General features: G+C 39.8%; 1 protein-coding gene and 1 non-coding gene across 7 annotated transcripts in view; both read left to right on the top strand.

Moving 5' to 3' along the window:
• HDAC8 (histone deacetylase 8) overlaps positions 1–20582 on the top strand; it is a 250889-nt gene that overhangs the window by 186123 nt on the left and 44184 nt on the right. The window lies entirely within an intron of this gene.
• LOC116812398 (U2 spliceosomal RNA) lies at positions 16366–16556 on the top strand. Its single transcript, XR_004370695.1, has one exon. It is a non-coding gene; the product is annotated as a U2 spliceosomal RNA (small nuclear RNA).

Below are 20582 nucleotides of genomic sequence, written 5' to 3'. Positions count from 1 at the left end.
TCTCTCACCCATGCCTCCCAAGCTAACAAGGGTAGAAGAGGATTACACTGAGAAACTTTGCTTACCTCTGGGCTCTCCAGTATTTTACTGTTCAAATTGTACTAATAATGATTTGGAAGCAACACTAGCCTTTGTTTCAACTAAATTCAACAGATTTTAGCTTTGACCTTCTGCCTAATTTGTTAAACTACCAACGCTGAATAAGAACTCCCTAAGCAATCAATGAGTCACAGAACATTCCTGGATTTTGAAAATTTGGGAAAGATCATCTCCATTACTCTTAAGTAGAATGCCCAGGAAATCTGGTATTTGCCCAACTGGTTTCTAGCTAACATAGTGTTAATTGACAATTTTGTGCCTGTGTTAGCCAAAATAATAGTAATTTTTTAAAGTCTTTTGTGATTATATGCTGAAGAACTACAAGATAGGTGTATTTCCAATAAAAGTAGAACTTTCAAACTACAAAATGAGTTCCCTTCTACACATCTCTTTTCAGAACAGAAAAAGGGTTTTATTCTCCCACATCCAGAGAAAAGATAGTAGAATTTTTCAAATGGCTGCTATTAAATGCCAAAGTTTGGAATTTTTTAGTGCTTTGATATAAATAATGTTTACTCATTTTTTACCCTCTTTAGATTTGTGCCTCACAGCACTTTTACAAACAGCAAATGTGTAATTCTAAGCTAGTAGGTATTGTCGACTCTGAATACAGGATACCATTTGAATTGTGCTCAACATTGACCCTTTTTGGGATCTTTTCCTGTGTTCTGAGTTCTCTCTGGAGTACAGATTGTAGTTGGAAGGAGAGGGGCATGAATGATCTCCAGGTCCTCTGAAAGATGTGAAGTCTTTCAGATGGCTTCTGGTGTATTTTTTCCTCCATCTGAAAGCAGTCCAATAGGGCACTTCTGTAGCTAATGCCTTAACCCCAAGAAGTGACTAATAGTGAGACATTTGTGCCACCTGGTAAGCTGACAGGGGTGGATGGTTTAGGGCAAGTGTAATATTCAGTGCCTGAAACATCACAAGGATGTCTGTCTGTGTAGAGTTGGTACCTACTATTGTGGCATGAAGGGACTAGCAAGAATTGCTATATATAGACTTGACCTAAGAGATGCACCATTTTTACTGCGTTCAAAGTCAGCAGCCCTTTATTAAGCACATACTATGTGCAAAGCCTTGTTAAGTTTCTGTAAAGTTCTCTGTAATGTATTAATAGATTTCTTTTTCAAAGTGGTCAGGGAATTTCAGCAATCATTTACTGACTACTGCTATATGCAGGCATTGTGCTGGGGATACCAATATGAATCAGAGGTGTGCCCTGATTTATGGAGCTCAGGGTAAAGTGTGAGAAAGAAAAAATTATGGTACAGTGTGAGAGTAGAGGTTCCTTGCAAAGAGCTTTGTGAATGTATAGAGGGGAATGATTAATTCGCTCAGGAGGTGTCAGAAGGGTTCACAAAGGAGATGATATTTGAGCTGTTTCTTAAAGAGAGGGTAGAATTTCACCAGGCAGACAGGAGAGGGGGAAGAGAATTCCAAGCAGAGGGAACAGTGTGTGCAAAAGCTCATTAAAGCATTTAGAGAGTTCTTTTTACCATCGCTTGAGAGGGCAAATATAAGTTGTACTAATGTTGAGTTTGGATTTTTTCCTCATGATTACGTTGCCATTTTTAAATACAGGACATGATATTTTCAGGCAATGACAAGAAAAGGCCTGATACATTTGAAAGCTCTCCTTATTAAGCTGTGATGCTTTATCTAGTGCCTTGCACATATAGCAGGCCCTCAATAAATGCTTACTGAATGATGAGTTCCCTATCTCTTTCCATCTATAAATTACTGCACTGTCAGGGATCAGCTTACAAAGCAAAACTTCTGCCTGTGAGTTAGGAATGGGTATTCACAGTTCTGCTTTCTGTCACCCCAGCCTCCCCTACTCTTGTGAAGAGTGACTCTGCCACTGGGCCTTAACTGTGTTTCTGAGAAGTGGGGAAAACTGCTCTTGCTTTGAGTCCTCAGTAACACAGATTCCTACATGGAGGGCCTCTACATCACTGAAACCCAGATAAGTGCCATTTGAACGGGACAGTCCTTATGTTGATGACATAGGAGTTGATGTCCAAGGAACTTTAGTGATACTGGCTAATACAGGTACACCTCACATTTTAAATTTTATAGTACAGCCTAAATGTGATTGATCAAACATTTTCTATGGCAATAATAAAGATATGAGTTGTCTGTGCTGAACAGCCTTGACAGCAAAATATGGTACTGCCTGTTCTGTTTTTTAAGGAAGAGAAGATAAACTTTTATTATTTTTATAAATTATGCAATAACCTTTAGGGTAGCGATAAATTTTTGCCTTGAAAATCACCAGGGAATAGATGACAGAGAATGCAGTTAGACATAAACCATTTGCAAATTATATGCAAGTACACTTGTAACCCTTTTATTGGGTGTCTGGATCCAGTCTTTGGGAAAATTCCCATCAGGGAATCTTGTTTCATTGTGACTCTAAAACATATTAAAAATATACTTCTTCAGTTCCAAATCTTGGCAGCTATGTGACTGGCTCTTTCAGGCCTAATCTCTATAGCTACACTTTTCTGGTGGCCACTATACCAGGCCACAGAATGTAATGTCTTTCATCCTCTGAGCTACACTGGGAAATTATCATTCCACAAATAGTCATTGAGTGCTTCCTTGAGCCAAGCACAATGCTAGGTTCAGTGTGCCTGAAGTAAATAAAATAGCTACACACTATAGGGTGACTATAATTAACAACAATTTCTTATATATTTTCAAATAGCTAGAAGAGTGAATTTTGAATGTTCTCAACAGAAAGAAATATAATAAATGTTTGATATGATAATTATCCTGATTTGATCATTATACATTATATACATGTATCAAAATATCACACTGTTAATGGGTACAAAAATATAGTTAGAGGCAATGAATAAGATCTGGCTATCAAATTAGCCAACAGGGTGACTATAGTCAGCAATGATTTGTTGTACATTTGAGAACAACTGAGGGAGTACAACTGGAATGTTCATAACACAAAGACATGATGAATGTTTGAGGTGATGGCTACCCCATTTACCCTAATGTGATTATTACACATGTATGCCTGTATCAAAATATCTCATGTACTCCATAAATATGTGTACATGCTATATACCCATAAAAATTAAAAATTAAAAAAATTAAGGGAAAAAAGAAATATCACACTGTACCCATAAATATGTATAGTTATTGTCAATTAAAAAATAATAAAATATAAGGCATCCACATCCCTGCCCCCCATGGTACCCTCAGCCTGGTAAAATAGCTCATAATCTCCTTTTGGGTCATGGTCCCTTTTGAAAACCTGATTCCGACTGGTCTTATATTACTTAAATATTAGGGTGGCAGCTTCCTGTCTCCCTAAAGAAAGCCAAGAACTTTTGTCCCTAGAACATGGGATCTTGTTAAATCCAGTACAGGAAGTCATTCTTCCTAGAGGTTAAGCTTTGTTCTCTTTTGGAGCCTGTGGCAGGGTAAAAAGAACATGAGCTTCTGAGCCAAACAATTTGGGGTTCTGATCCTTTAACTAGAAGTGTGATCTTGAGTAATTTCCCCAGTCTCTCAGAAGCTCAGTTTCCTCATCCCTAAAATGGCGATCCTCATTATCCACCTTGCAGGGTGGCTGTGAAGATTGAATGCTTCTGTGTGTACAAAGCACCTCTCATAAGGTCAGTGCTCTTATCAGGGCTAGTAAGTGAGAAAGCCATATTTTGAACCCAGATCTTGCTGACTCAAAAACCTAGGCTCTCTGCTTCCTCACAAAGCCTTTGAAAATACCGGATCATATTTAAGCCTCACCAAAACTCCATAATGGAGGCAAGAAACAACACAGCTGAAGATGCTAATTTGTTTAGAGACACTTAGGATATCTGTGACAAAGCTAACACCAACTCCAGAGACTCAGTATCCTTTTTTAGCTATGAATGCTCAGTGTGTCTCCCTGTGCAGTTGTGTCCATTCCTTTCATAAGCATTTATTGCCTACCACTGTGTGCCTGACTTGGTTTAGGTGCTTCTGGTGATTTAAGAGGCATGATCCATGACTTCTAGGAACTTAAAGACTAGTGGAAAGGCAAAAGCTGCACCTGACAACCAATTAGAGAAAAATTACACAAGACAGTGCATAAACAAGTATTAATAATGTAGCTAAAACTAATTGTATTAGTCAGCTCAGGCAGCCATAACAAAATACCATAAACCTGATGGTTTAAACAACAGAAATTTATTTTCTCACAATTCTGGAGGCTGGAAGTCCAAGATCAAGGCACCAGCATGGTCAGTTTCTTGTGAGGGTGCACCTCATGGCTTGCAGTCAGCCACCTTCCTGCCACATTCTCACATGGCCTTTCCTTGGTGTGTTTGCAGAGAGAAAACTCAAGAGATCTCTCTAGTGTCTCTTCTTATAAGGACACTAATTTTATCAGATCAGCTACCCCCTTCACCATGACCTTATTTAACCTTAATTACTTCCTTGCTCCAAATACAGCCACATTAGGGGTTAGGGCTTCAACGTGTGAATTGGGGTAGGAAGACACACAATTCATTCCATAGCAATGTGTGTGTGTATGTGTGTGTGTGTGTAATCACTGTGGCATTTGTATAGACAAAGGATTACAGAGAGATACCAAGAGAACTAGAAAGGCCAGTTAGGAGGCCTTTGTGTTTCCTCTAGATTCTAGATGCATTTTGGAGGTAGACCAAGAAGGCTTGTTGATGAAGTAGATATAGGAGTGAAGGAGAGCAAAGGCTTATCAAAGACCCCAAGGTTCTTTCTTGGGCAAGTGGGTGAATGGTTGATTGATAAAGGGAACACTGAGGGAGGAGTTGGGGGTGGGACTTGGGGGATCAGCGCATCTCGACTGGTATCCCTCCAGTCTTCCACCCATAATCCATCCTTCATATCAGTTGTTTTTTAACAGTTCAACTTTAATCATGTTATCTACCTGCTTCAAATGCACACACACACACACACACACACACACCCTCCCAGAACTTATAGGTCTAAAATTCTTAGCGGAGAACACAAGATCGTTCTAGATTGGGCCCTAATCTATTTTTCCCACTATGCTATCCCTGCTCCTGCCCTAAACCCTGATTCCACTATGCCTTTGACCAAGGTACTTCTTCTACTAGGAATGTCCTTCCTCCTACTTGCCTGCTGGATGAAGTCCTACTCTTCCTTCAAATTCCAATCCCCATGTCATCTGTCTGTGAAGTCCTCCCTGGCCACCCCTCCCCTCCATAGTTCATCACTCCTTTCCCTGCGATCCTATAATATCTGACACATATAGTTAACTTGAGACCTTATTATATTGTATTGTAATTCATTTACTCATCTGTCTCCTCAACTATACTAAATTCAAGGGCAAAAACTGTCTGATCCTCCCCTCCATCCCTAATTCCTACCACAGTCCCTGGAAACAAGCAGGTACTCAGAAAGAAGAAGTACTACAAGCACTCATGGAGTGATTACTATGTGCCTGGCACTGTTTTAAGTGCTTTAGATGCATTATTTATCTGTATCCTCACAACACAACAATTATTGTTATCCCTATTTCATAAATGGCTTGCCCAAGTTGACAGAATGAATAAGTGGCAGAGCTAGGATTCAGACCCAGGCAGGGTGGCTCTGGAGTCTGAGCGCTTCACCACTACCCTACAAAACCTCTCTTGCCACCCCAGTGTTTTCCTGTCTGTTATTTACTTGGAGCCTGGGAGCTGCTTTGATGATGATGGCACAGAGTGAGGGAATTACTCTACTGAAACCAGAGGCTATAGCAGGAAGAGAGCTACAGAAACCCGCCCTGCTGGCCTCCATCTTTCCCTTTCCTCCCACTACTAAACTCCTTAAGCACGAGATAGCACATCCTTCTGCAGGGAGAGGAGCAGCCACTGGAGGAAGCCAAAGGATTTCCCTCTTTCCTCCAAGTCTCACTTTTCTACCCTACATGGCTGCCAGCTTCTCCCTGCCCCAACTATTTGTAGCCAAAGAACTAGGCTTAGCCAACCCATGGGAACTCCAGTTCACACGCAGGCTTAAATTGAGTGTGTGCCCTTTAATATCCCCAGTGGAGCCTAGCTCATTGTGCTCTGCCTATTATTTTGTTTTGTTTTCTTTTGTTTTTGAGGAAGAGTAGAGTTTTTGGTTTTGATTCCCTCAAGAAAGAGAGGTCCCTGCTGTTCTACTCTGAACTAGAGCTAGTTCAGCTCCAGAATGGAGCCCTCAGGCTAATATAGCAAATAGAAAGAGAAGGTGGCAATCAGGGCAACAACTGCACAGTTGTGTTCATTCCTCCACTTCGCATTCCCTCAGCATTTAGGGACTTGGCTTTGTACTGTTTTGTTTAGATTTTGAGAATGTTCCGAAGAGTAGAGATGACACAGGGTAAAGGCAGGGTTCCTGAAGCCGGATACACCCAGATTTGGAGTCCAGCTTCACCACTTACCAGCTGTGTGATGCAGGGAAGTTATTTAACCTGTGTCTTATCTGTTAGGTTCCTCATCTGTCATGGAGCTAATATAGTACCTGCCTCATAGGATGCTTGTTAGGATTTAATGAATTGATCCACATGAAATGCTTAGAACTGTACCTGGTTCATAAGTGCTCTGTAAACATTAGCTGGTACTATTTTTTAAATATAGTATAGTAACAGAGAATATAACAAACACACTTATTCCCACCATTCAGAATTAAAATGTGTTAAGATTTTATCTTATATTTAAATCCTTAAAAAAAATCATAGATAAGTTGAATATCCTATGTCCTTCACTCCCAGTCCTATTCCTCTCCCAGTGCCCCCAAGGCATCCATTGTCATGAATTTGATGTGTATCTTTCCAGTTCATTTTCACCGTGATCAGAAACAAGATTTGGAATTTGGGGGGAATGATTTTTTTTTAATTGGGACAAACAGTACCATACTGTACATATTGTTTTGCATTCTGCTTTTTTCATTCAATATTTTTTCTCCTTTTATTGTTTTATTCAGTGAAGAGACATTCAATGTTGTTTCTAAGATCTACCCACATACATCCATTTCAGGCCATTAAACTGCTTTATAGTATCTCATCCTGTGGATATTCTGTGTTTTATTTAACCGTCCACATCTTTATGGACATTTGGATTGGTCCTAATTTTTTACCACCACAGTCCATTGCAATGAGCATTCTTACACTTGGTCCGTGGGCACATGTGCCAAGTTTCTGTAGAACACAGACCTGCAAATGGAATTGCTGGATCATGAGGTCTGTGCCTTTTCAATTTTACTAGACACTGTGGACCTGGCAGAGGCGGCAGAGTACAGTGAGTAAGAGTGTGACTTGGGGTCTGATAAATCTAACTTCAAATCTCAGCTGTGTTACTCCCCAAACTGTGTGACTCAGCAATTCTTTGTGCCTCGGTTTCTCTATCTGTAAAATGAGGAGAACAGTATATATTTCATAGGGTTGTTGTGTGGATTAAATGGAATAATGCATTTAAGGTACACTACTGACCAAAACATGGTAAGCTATTATTCTTTTTTACTATGTCTTATCACATATTTCCCCCTCAAATTTGAGAGTAGACCTTTTGTAAAGTGTAGATATGTGAATATAAAAAATACTAGAAAGACATTCATCAAAATGTTAACCAGTGTTGGAAATATGGGTGATCTTTTTTCTTTGTGCTTTTTTATTTTCCAAGTTTTTTGTCTGCTTGTTTTTTGGTTTGGGTTTTGGTTTTGAGATGAGGTCTTACTCTGCAGACAGGCTGGGGTGCAGTGGCGTGATCATAGCTCACTGTAGCCTCGACCTCCTGGGCTCAAGTTATCCTCTTGCCTCAGCCTCCCAAGCAGATGAGACTACAGGCATGTACCACCATGCCTGGTTAATTTTTTAATTTTTTTGTAGAGACAAGATCTTGCTGTGGTGCCCAGGTGATCTAAAACTGGTGGCCTCAAGTGATCGTCCTGCCTCGGCCTCCCAAAGTGCTGGGATTACAGGCATGAGCCACTGCACCCAGCCTTTTCCAAGTTTCCTACAAATGAAATGTATTAACTTTGTATATAAAAAACAAAATCACAATAAATGCAATTTTTAATGGAAAAGAATGTAAAGTAACTGAGATTTTTGGAAAAAAAAAAAGAATTTTCTTTCTCGTGAGCAAGAGCTCTGCAAGAATAGTAGAAGAGGTCCTAAGAAATAGCTTTGTAAAAGGTGAAAAACAATGTAAATGTTTACCAGTAGAAGATTGGCTACATATAATACATGTGAAAGAATCTCCAAGATAAGGTATCTAAATGAAAAGGGAATTACAGGACACTGTATACAATGTGTTTTCTTATTGTATTAAAATGATATTTTTATGCTTACATATGCAGTCTGTCTCTTGAAAGAGTTACAAAAACACTGGTAAGGGAACTGGGTATCTAGGACACAGCAAGGACTTATTCTTTTACAAAATATCCTTTTCTGCCTTTGGAATTTTTAACTAAATACATATATTACTTACTCAAACTTTTTCAATACAATGGTTTTAAAGTAGTTTATGCTAGAATGTAACAGACTTTTTGCAATTATTGTCAGTATCTCCTCAACTACCTTTAATCTAGCCTCCAAAGTTAGGGCAGGCAGGCTAAATTGGGGCCCTTATTTGCCCTGGTGTCTGGCTCTAGAGTCTATCCTCTTACCAGCTGGTTGTAACCTCCACCCCAATGCAAGAATGATTCAAAAGTTAACCAGGCACAGAAGGGTGGAAAGTGATTCCAGCAGAGCATAACAGCCTGAGTAGAGTGGATACATGTGGGTTTCTGTCTGTGTGCAACTACAAACAATTGTGTAAAAATTGTAAGGTGGAAAATGGTAAGAGATGCAGCTAGAGAGGTGTTTGGAGGCCAAGCTGTGGAGCCAACTCTTTATTAGTCAAGCTAAATAGCTTAGACCCTCCTACCAAAGTTGTGGTGTCCCTAAAACTTTTACAGTAAGGGAGTAACAAGATCCATTTTGTATTTTTGAGTTTCCTTAGGCTGCTGTGTAAAGGATGAATTTGAGAGGGACATGACTGGAGATAGGAAGAGCAACTCAGAAGCTGTTAAGAGATGATGCAGGCCTGAATTTAAAATGTGAGCTAGGATTTGAACTCAGGCCTGCCTGACTCCAAAAATCAAATGTTATTTTATTTCTCCATCTAACACACTGCCTGAAGAAATGAACTATTGAGTTTCTTTGTGCCAGCTTTCCCCACACTGACGCCAGAAGTATACCAGCAGATAGATATATGTCTTTATCTACACTGAGACAAAGAGGAAAAGGCTACCTCTTTTTTTTTTTTTTTTTTTTGAGACGAGACGGCGTCTCACTCTGTTACCCAGGCTGGAGTGCAGTGGCGTGATCTCTGCTCACTGCAAGCTCCGCCTCCCGGGTTCACACCATTCTCCTGCCTCAGCCTCCCGACTAGCTGGGACTACAGGTGCCCACCATCATGCCCGGCTAATTCTTTGTGTTTTTAGTAGAGATAGGGTTTCACTGTGTTAGCCAGGGTGGTCTCGATCTCCTGACCTTGTGATCCGCCCGCCTCGGCCTCCCAAAGTGCTGAGATTACAGGCGTGAGCCACTGTGCCCAGCCAAAACTACCTGTTAATAAAGCCTGTGGATTCACAAAAGCAATTATTTGTGAAGAAGGAAACCTCAAAGTACATGGTTTGGCTATTTTTGTCAAGAATTCTTGCTTACAACATCTTGGGGAAACTTCCTTGGGGAAACAGTAAGTTTGTATCCTGCCTTGTTCTTTAAATATTTTGCTTTACTATTAGTGTAAATTATCCAATATAGTTTATACCTCAGGTATAGAAAATTTAGAGAGGTGTATCATCCATAAATCCATGAATTCCCAATTTCAAAAAACCAGAATACAAATAACACTGTACAATTAATGCAATTATACATTTTAATCTTTGATGACTCAGAAGGCAATTCATGAATCTGGGGATCTCAGGGTCAATGTTAGAAACATCATTATCATAAGCTCCTAATAGGGCAGAGTTTCTTAATGCTGTATCCCCAGTGCCTAGTACATAGCAGACTTTCGGTGAATGAATAACTGAATGAATGATAGAGGACTGTAGCAGTAGACTGGGTAGACCCTTCTGATGCTATAGCTTTCCTAGGACCAGCTTGTATGCCTTTCTTTTACATCCTTCTCCTATAAGTAGAATACAAAATAGCAAGGCTGAGAAGATTGATCTATGGGAGCTTTTTTAGGGGGAGAGGGAAAAATCATCTAATAACTCAATTGTTTTTAAACAGCTTTAGCAAGATATAATTCTCATATCACAAAATTCACCCATTTAAAGTGTGCAATTCGGTGGGTTTTAGTATATTCACAAAGTTATGCAACCATTACCACTACCTAATTCTGGTATGTTATTATCCCCCCTAAAAGAAATCCCATGCTCACTAGCAATCAATCTCCTCTCCCCCCACCCCCTGGAAACAACCAATCTACTTTCTGTCTCTATAGATTTGCTATTCTGAACATTTCATATGAATGGAATCCTACAATATGTGGTCTTTTATCACTGGCTTCTTTCATTTAACCGAATGTTTTAAAGGGTCATCCACGTTGCAGCATGTATCAGTACTTCCTTTATTTTTATTACTGCATGGGAGCTTTCTGAGCCAGTAATTTGTGGTTTGGGTTATCACAGCGTTTCCTACATTTGGACAACTGAGGGAACTCATCTGAAACTGAAAGGAAGCCAGCATGAATACAACCTAGAGTGAATGAGATTACACCCACCCTCATCTTTGGCAGTGGCATATTTGTGCTGAGCCAAAGATCTGTCTTAATAGGATGGCAGGCCCAAGTTATGTGTTGTGACCTCCTGGTGGCACTGGTCTAGTCTAGGAAGGGCTCATGGGTGCTGGTATAACAGGATGAGGCAAGTGCCTCATAGATTGTGTTTCTGGCTTGGGCAGAGCTTGGGTGCAATTCCTCGTCTTCAGATATCTGAGAAAAGTATGTCGGGATCCCCTGGTTCCATTTGTTCTGTTTGCCAGTGGGCAGAGTACACTGCACTGTGCAGACAGGTTAGACAGTTTATTGTAGGCTGATGAAAGCAGATTAAAAAACCATCAGCTTGGTGGGAAACTAGCTCAGAATCCAATCCAAATGTCAGATGAAATATTTACACAGCCAGGAGATAAACCAAGGGAAACAGTGTGCCCTTTGTGTGTGCTTCTGAGTGTGCAGGCACACACAGAGCTGCTGACCATTTGTCAACTTCCAAGATTTATTCTGTTGCTTCTGGCAAGGGACAGCCTAATGATTTAATAGCTTGTCAACACCTACACACAGAAACAAGGACTGGCACTTCCTCATTTCTTATTTTCTTTGCTTTAAATAGGAATTTCTATTCCAAGTCACTGGAACCTGGAAATCAGACTGTCAGATTTCTCTTGACTTGAGTGCACAGTTCCTGAATCTGAGCATGATGAATGTTATAACTTTCCTGTTATACAAACACAGGGTTGCTACCCTTTCAGAATGACCCATTGAGTTCATATCCTAAAGCTTGAGTGTTTGCTTCAGACCTTTGCCGTGAGCCAATTTCAAATGGAGTGAAACTGTTTTGTTTCTGTCCCATGAACCTCTTGAGTTGAATGCCTGCTTGAGCAATCCAGTGCCTGGTTGCCACATTTACATTTGAGATGGAGAAGTTGTTTAGAGGATTTTAGTGCAGAAGATTGGATTTCGTATGCAGAGTATTATTCTCCAGGCATCCTTGGGCAGTTGTGAGTTCCCCGAAAGAAGAGACCATGTCCTTTTCAACTCAGCAAACCCCACAGTGCCTAGCACAGCACCTAGCACACTGTCACTGTCATCTTGGTTAATTCATTTTCAGACAATTCCACCAAGATCTATGATAGAATGACAACCAGAGGGTTATATTTTATATTAGAATAATGCCTTGTGTATATTGGGTCTTTATCCCAAAGACAGGTAGTATAGCAAAATGGTATAGAGCTCTACTTCTCAAAGTTTAATATGCATATGAATTACCTAGGGTTTGTTAAATGCAAATTCTGATTCAGTTCCTCCAGGCTGAAGCTTGAGATTGTGCCATTTTTGCAAGCTCCTGCGCGATATAATGTTGCCAAACCAGATACCACATTTTGAGCACCAAGAATCTAGAGCTATGCTATCCAATGTGGTAACCAGTAGCCACTAGTGATTAGTAAGCATTTGAAATGTGGCTAGTCCAAATTGAGATGTGCTGTAAATGTTCAGTACACACCAGATTTTAAAGACTTAGTAAGAAGAAAATGTGAAATATCTTATTAGTAATTTTATATTGGTTATATGTCAAATTGATAATATTTTGAATATGTTAGGTTAAATAAAACATTCTTTAAAATAATTTCGCTTGTTTTTTTAATTTTTATTGTGGCTACTCAGAACATTTTTAATTATATATGTGGCTTACATTATATTTCTACTAAACAGCACTGGTCTAGAGTAGGAGTAGCAAACTTTTAGAATAAAGGGCTGGGCCATAAATATTTTACGCTTTTCCGACCATATGATTTCTGTCCCAACTACTCAATTCTGCTGTTGTACACAAAAGCAGCCATAGACAGTATGTAAATGAATATTAGTTGTGTTCCAATAAAACTTTACTTACAAAAACAAGTAGAAATGGTAGCCTTGAAAACCAACAGCCTACAATCATAGTGAAAACCAGCAGCCTGGCAGCCACCAGAGGGAACAGAATATGGACTAGAATGTTGGAGCTCCTTCCAAGCCTCATTTCTGAATAATTAATATTTGGCCTGTCTACTGGTTCCTTGAAAGACCCCACTTGCAAGGCTTTTTTTATTAGGCATGATTCAAGAGTGTGCTCAGTGTGAAAAACTTTTTCCTTGGGGTATTTGTCAAAAATAATTAGAGACAAATGATTAACTTTACAGCTGCCTATGGTAATAGATAACAGTTGCGGTGAACATTAAGCTAACCAAAAAGCTTAAGTAAATGCTGGGGAATGAGATGTCCATATGGGGCTTAGAAAACCTCCAACAAATACCTGAGAATCTAAAAGGCTGTGCGTATGCACAGGATGATATGCATTCCCAAGGCTGTGCACATGCTCAGAAAACACCTAAGAAAGGCCAAAGTTCTCACCTATGGCTGAACTTCAAGCTCTGTACAAGTGAAGTGCTAAGGCAAAGTTGCACCCAACACACACACAGAGCACCTTGGTAAAGACTGGGAGACTTACTGGCTCCATGAATTTAAGCAAATCTCTGTACAATCGTTAGCTGATGACTAACCTAACCAAGCAGAGACTTCTGTGACCCCACATGACAAAGAATCCAGACTTTGCAGAATTAATTTAGAAAAGCCACTAAACAGGCCAGGTGTGGTGGCTCATGGTTGTAATCCCAGCACTTTGAGAGGCCGAGGCAGGTGGATCACTTGAGGTCAGGAGTTTGAGACCAGCCTAGCCAATATGGCAAAACCCCGTCTCTACTGAAAATACAAAAGAAAATTAGCCGGGCGTCATGGTGCATGCCTGTAATCCTAGCTACTTGGGAGGCTGAGGCAGGAGAATTGCTTGAACCCAGAAAGTGGAGGTTGTGGTGAGCCGAGATCACGCCACTGCACTCCAGCCTGGGTGACAGAGTGAGACTCCGTCTCAAAAAAAAAAAAACCACTAAACAAATAAACACCAGCAGCAACAACAATAAAACTCTGGGGAGAGGGAGAATTTGTTTTCCAGTTACCACATTATATCATTTTAAACGTTCAATTTTTAACAAAACTTGTAAGATACGCAAAGAAACAAGAAATGGTGAATACATAGGAAAAAATATCAATCAACATAAACTGTCACTGAGGACATCCAAACATTGGAATTACTAGACAAGGACTTTAAATTAGTTAATTTAAATATGTACCAAAATTTAAAGGAATGTATGACATGTCTCACCAATATCAATAAATATCAATAAATAGAAATTATATTAAAAATAACTAAATGGTGGCCGGGCATAGTGGCTCACACCTGTAATCACAACACTTTGGGAGGCCGAGGTGGGTGGATCACCTGAGGTCAGGAGTTCAAAACCAGCCTGGCCAACATGGTAAAACCCTGTCTCTACTAAAAATACAAAAATTAGCCAGGCATGGTGGTGGGTGCCTGTAATCCCAGCTACTCGGGAGGCTCAGGCAGGAGAATTGCTTGAACCCTGGAGGTGGAGGTTGCAATGATCCGATATTGTGCCATTGCACTCCAGCCTTGGCAACAAGACTGATCTCAAAAAAAAAAAAAAAAATACTGAAGGGAATCCTTCAGGCTGAAATGAAAGGACACTAGACAGCAACTTGAATCCACATAAAGAAATAAAGACCACCAGTAAGGGTCACTACATAAGTAAATATCAAAGTACAAATATATTTTTCTTTGGAACTCTTTTCTTCTATATATGATTTAAAACACAGCTGCATAAAGCAATAAATCCACTTTGATAAGTGCACAATGTATGAAGATATAATTTGTGTGACAATAACAACACAAAGGAGAGGCATGAAAATGGAGCTATATGGGAACAAAGTATTTATGTACTTAGGCCATTTTGTGTTGCTATAACAGAATACCTCAGGCTGGGTCATTTATAAATAAGAGGTTTATTTAGCTCATGGTTCTGGAAGCTAGGAAGTTCAAGAAGCACAGTGCTGGCATTAACTTGGCCTCTGGTAAGGGCTTTTGTCCTGTGTCACAACATGGCAAAAGGTCAAAGAGTAGGAAGGCACATGCAAAGAGGCAAAATCTGAACTAATCCATTTCTGCAAGAACTAATCCAGTTTTGCCAGAGTGAGAACTCACTACCATGAGAATGGCACCAAGCCATTCATGAGGAATCTTCTCTCATGACCCAAACAACTCCAACTAGGCCCATCTCCCAACACTGCCACATTGTGGATCAAGTTTTAAATGAGTTTTGGTGGGGATAAACAAACCATATCCAAACCATAACATATACTATTGAAATGAAGTTGATATTAATCCAAACTGTATTGTTAAAGTTAAGATGTTAATTATAATACTCAGGCAACCACTAAGAAAATAAATATACATATACATATATATACACACATACATATATATACACACATTTATACATGTATGTAATACATTTTTATATATGTAAACTAACAAGAAAATTAAAATGGTACGCTGGAAGATATCTATTTAATAAAAAAAGAATGCAGTAATGGAGGAATGGAGGAACAAAAAAGCCTAAGACATGGAGAACAAGTAGCAATGTGGCATACATAGACTATGCCTTATCAGTAATTATATTAAATGTAAATGATTAAACACTCCAATTAAAAATTAGAGATTGGTCAAATGGGCCGGGCGCGGTGGCTCACGCTTGTAATCCCAGCACTTTGGGAGGCCGAGGCGGGCGGATCACGAGGTCAGGAGATCGAGACCACGGTGAAACCCCGTCTCTACCAAAAATACAAAAAAAAAATTAGCCGGGCGTGGTGGCGGGCGCCTGTAGTCCCAGCTACTCGGAGAGGCTGAGGCAGGAGAATGGCGTGAACCCGGGAGGCGGAGGTTGCAGTGAGCCGAGAGCACGCCACTGCACTCCAGCCTGGGCGACAGAGCAAGACTCCATCTCAAAAAAAAAAAAAAAAAAAAAAAAAAAAAGAGATTGGTCAAATGGATTTTAAAAACATAATTCAACTATATGTTGTTCATAAAAGAAATACTTTAAATTCAAAGGCACACGTAGGTTGGAAGTAAAAGGATGGCAAAAGATATAGCATGCATACGGTAACAAAAAGAGAGCTGGTGTGGCTATACTAATAGACAAAATTATAAATATATGTCACCTAACAACAGAGTACCAAAACATATGCAACAAAAACTAAAGAAGTGAAAAAGAGAAATAAGAAATTTAACAATAATAGTTGGAGATGTCAATACCCCATTTTCAATAATAAATAGAACAGCTAGAGAGAAGATCAACAAGGAAATAGATTTGGACAACGTGATAAACCAGCTAGAGCAGAATATACATTCTTTTCAAGTGCACGTGGAACATTTTCTAGGACAGAACATAAGTTAAATTACAAACGAAGTCTCAGTAAATTTAAAAGGATTGAAATCATACAAAGTACTTTGGAATTAAATTAGATGAAAAGGAATGAAATTAGAAATCAATAAAAGAAGGAGATTTGTGTAATTCATAAATATGTGGAAATTAAACAGCACACTCCTAATACAAAAGGTTGAAGAAGAAATCACGTTGCTTCATGGCCTTTTGGCTAAGTTCAAGTGTAGTATCTGTCCTTATCAGTTTAATATCTGATACATCCTCTATCTGAGGACAATACATTAAATGGATTTTTGGAGCAGGGAGACAGAATAAGAACTAGTTTCCTCCACTCCATGCATCAACCTTGTATTGCAGTACCTCCAGAAATGGTGCACCCCTCCCAATAAAAAAAAAATTAAAAGAAAAGAAATCACAAAGAAAGTTAGAAAATACTCTGAGATGAATGAAAACAAAAACAAAACATGCCAAAACTTATGGAGTGCAATGAATGCAGTACTCAGAGGGAAATTTGTAACTGCAAAGGTCTGCTTAAAAATAAGAAAGATTACAAATTAATAACTTAATCTTTCATCTTAAGAAAACAGAGAAGAGCAAACTAAACCCAAAGCAAGCAGAGGAAAAGAAATAATAAAAATTAAGTGGGACATGGTGGCTCACACCTGTAATCCCAGCACTTTGGGAAGCCAAGGCGGGTGGATCACCTGAAGTCAGGAGTTTGAGACCAGCCTGGCCAACATGGTGAAACCCTGTCTCTGCTAAAAATACAAAAATCAGCCAGCCATGGTGGCGTGCTCCTGTAGTCCCAGCTACTCAGGAGGCTGAGGCAGGAGAATCACTTGAACCTGGGAGATGGAGGTTGCAGTGAGCCAAGATTGCGCCACTGCACTCCAGCTCTGGGCGACAGAGTGAGACTCTGTCTCAAAAAACTAAATAAATTAAAAATAAAAATTAGAGCAAGAAGAACTGAAATAAAGAATAGAAAAACAATAGAGAAATTTGGTGAAATCGAAAGTTGGTTCTTTGCAAAGCTCAGCAAAATTACAAAACTTTAGGTAGTCTTAAGAAAAAAATGTCTCAAATTATGAAAATCAGGAATGACAGTGGAGATGTTACTACCCACCTTAGAGAAATAAAAAGGAGCATAAAGAGCCAGGCACAGCGTCTCACACCTGTGATCCCAGAACTTTGGGAGGCCAAGGCGTGAGGATCGCTTGAGTCCAGAAGTTCGAAACTAGCCTGGGCAACATGGTGAGACCTCGTCTCAAAAAAAAAAAAAAAAAAAGAGCATAAAGGAATACTATGAGCAACTGTATGCCAACAAATTTTATAACCTAGATGTAATGAAAATATTCCTAGAAAGACACACAATACCAAAACTAACAAGAAAAAATGGAATGGAATATCTGAATAGACCTAAACCAAGTAAAAGAGATTGAATTAATAATTTTTTGAATTCCCACAAAGAAAACCCCAGGCACATATGGTTTCACTAGTCAGTTCTACTGATTGATACCAATAATGGTTGATTTTATTTGTCAACTTTATTGGGCCACAAAAATGCTCAGATACCTGGTTAAACATTATTTCTGGTTGTATGTGTGAGGGTGTTTCCAGAAGAGATTACCATTTGGATTAGTAGATTAAATCAAGAAGATTTTCCTTCTTAGTATGGGTTGGCATCATCCAATCTGTTGAGGGCCTGAATAGAACAAAAGGTGAAGGAAGAATTATCTCTCTCTCTTCCTCCCTTCCCTTCTCTTCCCTCCCTTCCCTTTCCTCCCCACTCCTCCTCTCCCGTCTCTCAATGACTGCTTGAGCTAAGATTTCAGTTTTCTCCTGCCCTAGGACTGGGATTTACACCATCAGCCCTCTGGTTCTCAGGCCTTTGGACTTGGACTAGAACTTACACCATCATTTCTCCTGGTTCTCAAGCCCTCAGACTCAGACTAGAGCTATGCAACCAGCTGTCCTGGGACTCCACTTTGCAGATGGCAGGTCAAAAGTCTTCTCAGCCTCCATAATTGCATGAGCCAGTTCCTCACAATAAATCTATTTTATGTAGATAAATGATAGATTTATTCATCTAGATATTTATTTTTACATATATTTCTAGAGCGTGAGAGAGAGAGAGAGAGATATCTTATTTGTTCTCTTTCTCTGGAGAACACTGACAAATAAAACTTCCCAACTATGAAGCCAGTTCTACCTTTATACCAAAACCAGATAAAGAAATCACAACAGGCTGGGCACAGTGGCTTACGCCTATAATCCCAGCACTTTGGGAGGCCAAGGCAGGAGGATCACTTGAGTCCAGGAGTTCAATTGAGACCAACCTGGGCAACTTAATGGGACCCCCGTCTCTACAAAAATTTTAAAAATTAGCTGGGTGTGGTGGTGCATGCCTGTGGTCCCAGCTACTTGGGAGGCAGTAGGTGGAGAGGGTGGGATGGGAACTGTTTGAGCCCAGGAGGTCAAGGCTGCAACAAGCTGTGATCACACCACTGCCCTCCCGCCCAGATGACAAAGTGAGACCCTGTCTCCAAAAAAAAAGGAAAGAAAAGAAAAAGAAAAGAAAGTAAAAGACAACTCACAGAATGGGGAAAAAAAAATTTGTGAATCAAAATATTTGCAAATCATATATAAAGGACTTGTATCCAGAATACGTTTTTTTTTTTTGAGACAGGGTTTCACTCCTGTCACCCAGGCTGTAGTGCAATGACATGATCTTGGCTCACTGCAACCTCCGCCTCCCGGGCTCAAGCGATTCTCCCGCCTCAGTCTCCTAAGTAGTTGTTGGGACTACAGGCGTGTGCTACTGCACCCGGCTAATTTTTGTATTTTTTGTATAGATGGGGTTTCACCATGTTGCCCAGGTTGGTCTTGAACTCCTGACCTCAAGTGATGCGCCCGCCTCAGCCTCCCAAAGTGCTGGGATTGCAGGCATGAGACATGGTACTCAGCCTCAGAATACATTTTTAAAACCCTTAGTACTCACCTAGCAGGCCAGGTGCAGTGGCTCATGCCTGTAATCCCAGTGCTTTGGGAGGCCAAGGCAGGAGGATCACTTGAGCCCAGGAGTTCAAGACCAGCCTGGGCAACATAGCAAGACCCCCATCTCTACAAAAACTTTTTTAAAAAATTAGGTGGGCATGTTGGTGTGCACCTGTAGTTTTAGTTACTTGGGAAGCTGAGGCGGGAGGATTGCTTGAGCCCAGCAGTTTGAGGCTGCAGTGAGCTATGATTGTACCACTGCACTCCAGCCTGGGTGACAGAGTGAAACCCTACCTCTGAATAATAATAGCAAAATAGTATTCCATGGTGTACATGTCCTTTGTAGGGCCATGGATGAAACTGGAAAACATCATTCTCAGTAAACTATCGCAAGGACAAAAAACCAAACACCGCATGTTCTCACTCATAGGTGGGAATTGAACAATGAGAACTCATGGACACAGGAAGGGGAACATCACACTCCGGGGCCTGTTGTGGGGTGGGGGGAGGGGGGAGAGACAGCATTAGGAGATATACCTAACGCTAAATGACGAGTTAATGGGTGCAGCAAACCAACATGGCACATGGATACATATGTAACAAACCTGCACGTTGTGCACATGAAAATTAAAAAAAAAAAAAAAAAAAAAAATGGTAGGCTTTTTTCAATTTTGAAAAAACTCAGTTGTTTTTATTCTAAAACTTTAAAGTTTATGTTTGAAATAAAGTCTTATTTTTCTATGTAAAAAAAAAAAAAAACATAGCAAAATAACCCAGTTTTAATATGGGCAAAAGATACATATAGACATTTCTCCAAAGAAGATATACAACTGGTCAATAAATATACGAGGGAATGCCTGACATCATTAGTCATTAGGGAAATGCAAATCCCAAACCACTATGAAATATCACTTCACTCCTACTAGGATGACAATAATCAAAAAGATGGATAATAGCAAATGTTGGCAACAATGCAGAGAAATTGGAACCCTCATACATTGCTGGTGGAAATATAAAATGGTGCAGCCACTTTGGAAAACAGCACAGCAGTTCCCTAAAAAGTTAAATAGAGTTACCAAATGACCCAGAAATTCTATTCCTAGGTATATAACCACATATGTTCACACAAGAATGTGTACACAGATTTTCATAGCAGCACTATTCATAATAGCCAAAAACTTGGAATCAACCCAAATGTCCATCAACTGATAAATGGATAAACAAAATGTGTATCTATACAATGGAATTCAGCCATAAAAAGAACAAATTACTGATACATACTACAATATGGATGAACCTTGAAAACATTATGCTAAGTGTGTTCTCACTCATAGGTGGGAATTGAACAATGAGAACTCATGGACACAGGAAGGGGAACATCACATTCCGGGTACTGTTGTGGGGTGGGGGGTGG

Source organism: Hylobates moloch, unplaced genomic scaffold (assembly GCF_009828535.3).
Source record: "Hylobates moloch isolate HMO894 unplaced genomic scaffold, HMol_V3 SCAFFOLD_7, whole genome shotgun sequence".
In the NCBI taxonomy this organism is placed as follows: Eukaryota; Metazoa; Chordata; class Mammalia; order Primates; family Hylobatidae; genus Hylobates; species Hylobates moloch.
This window is presented reverse-complemented; position numbering and strand designations above follow the sequence as displayed.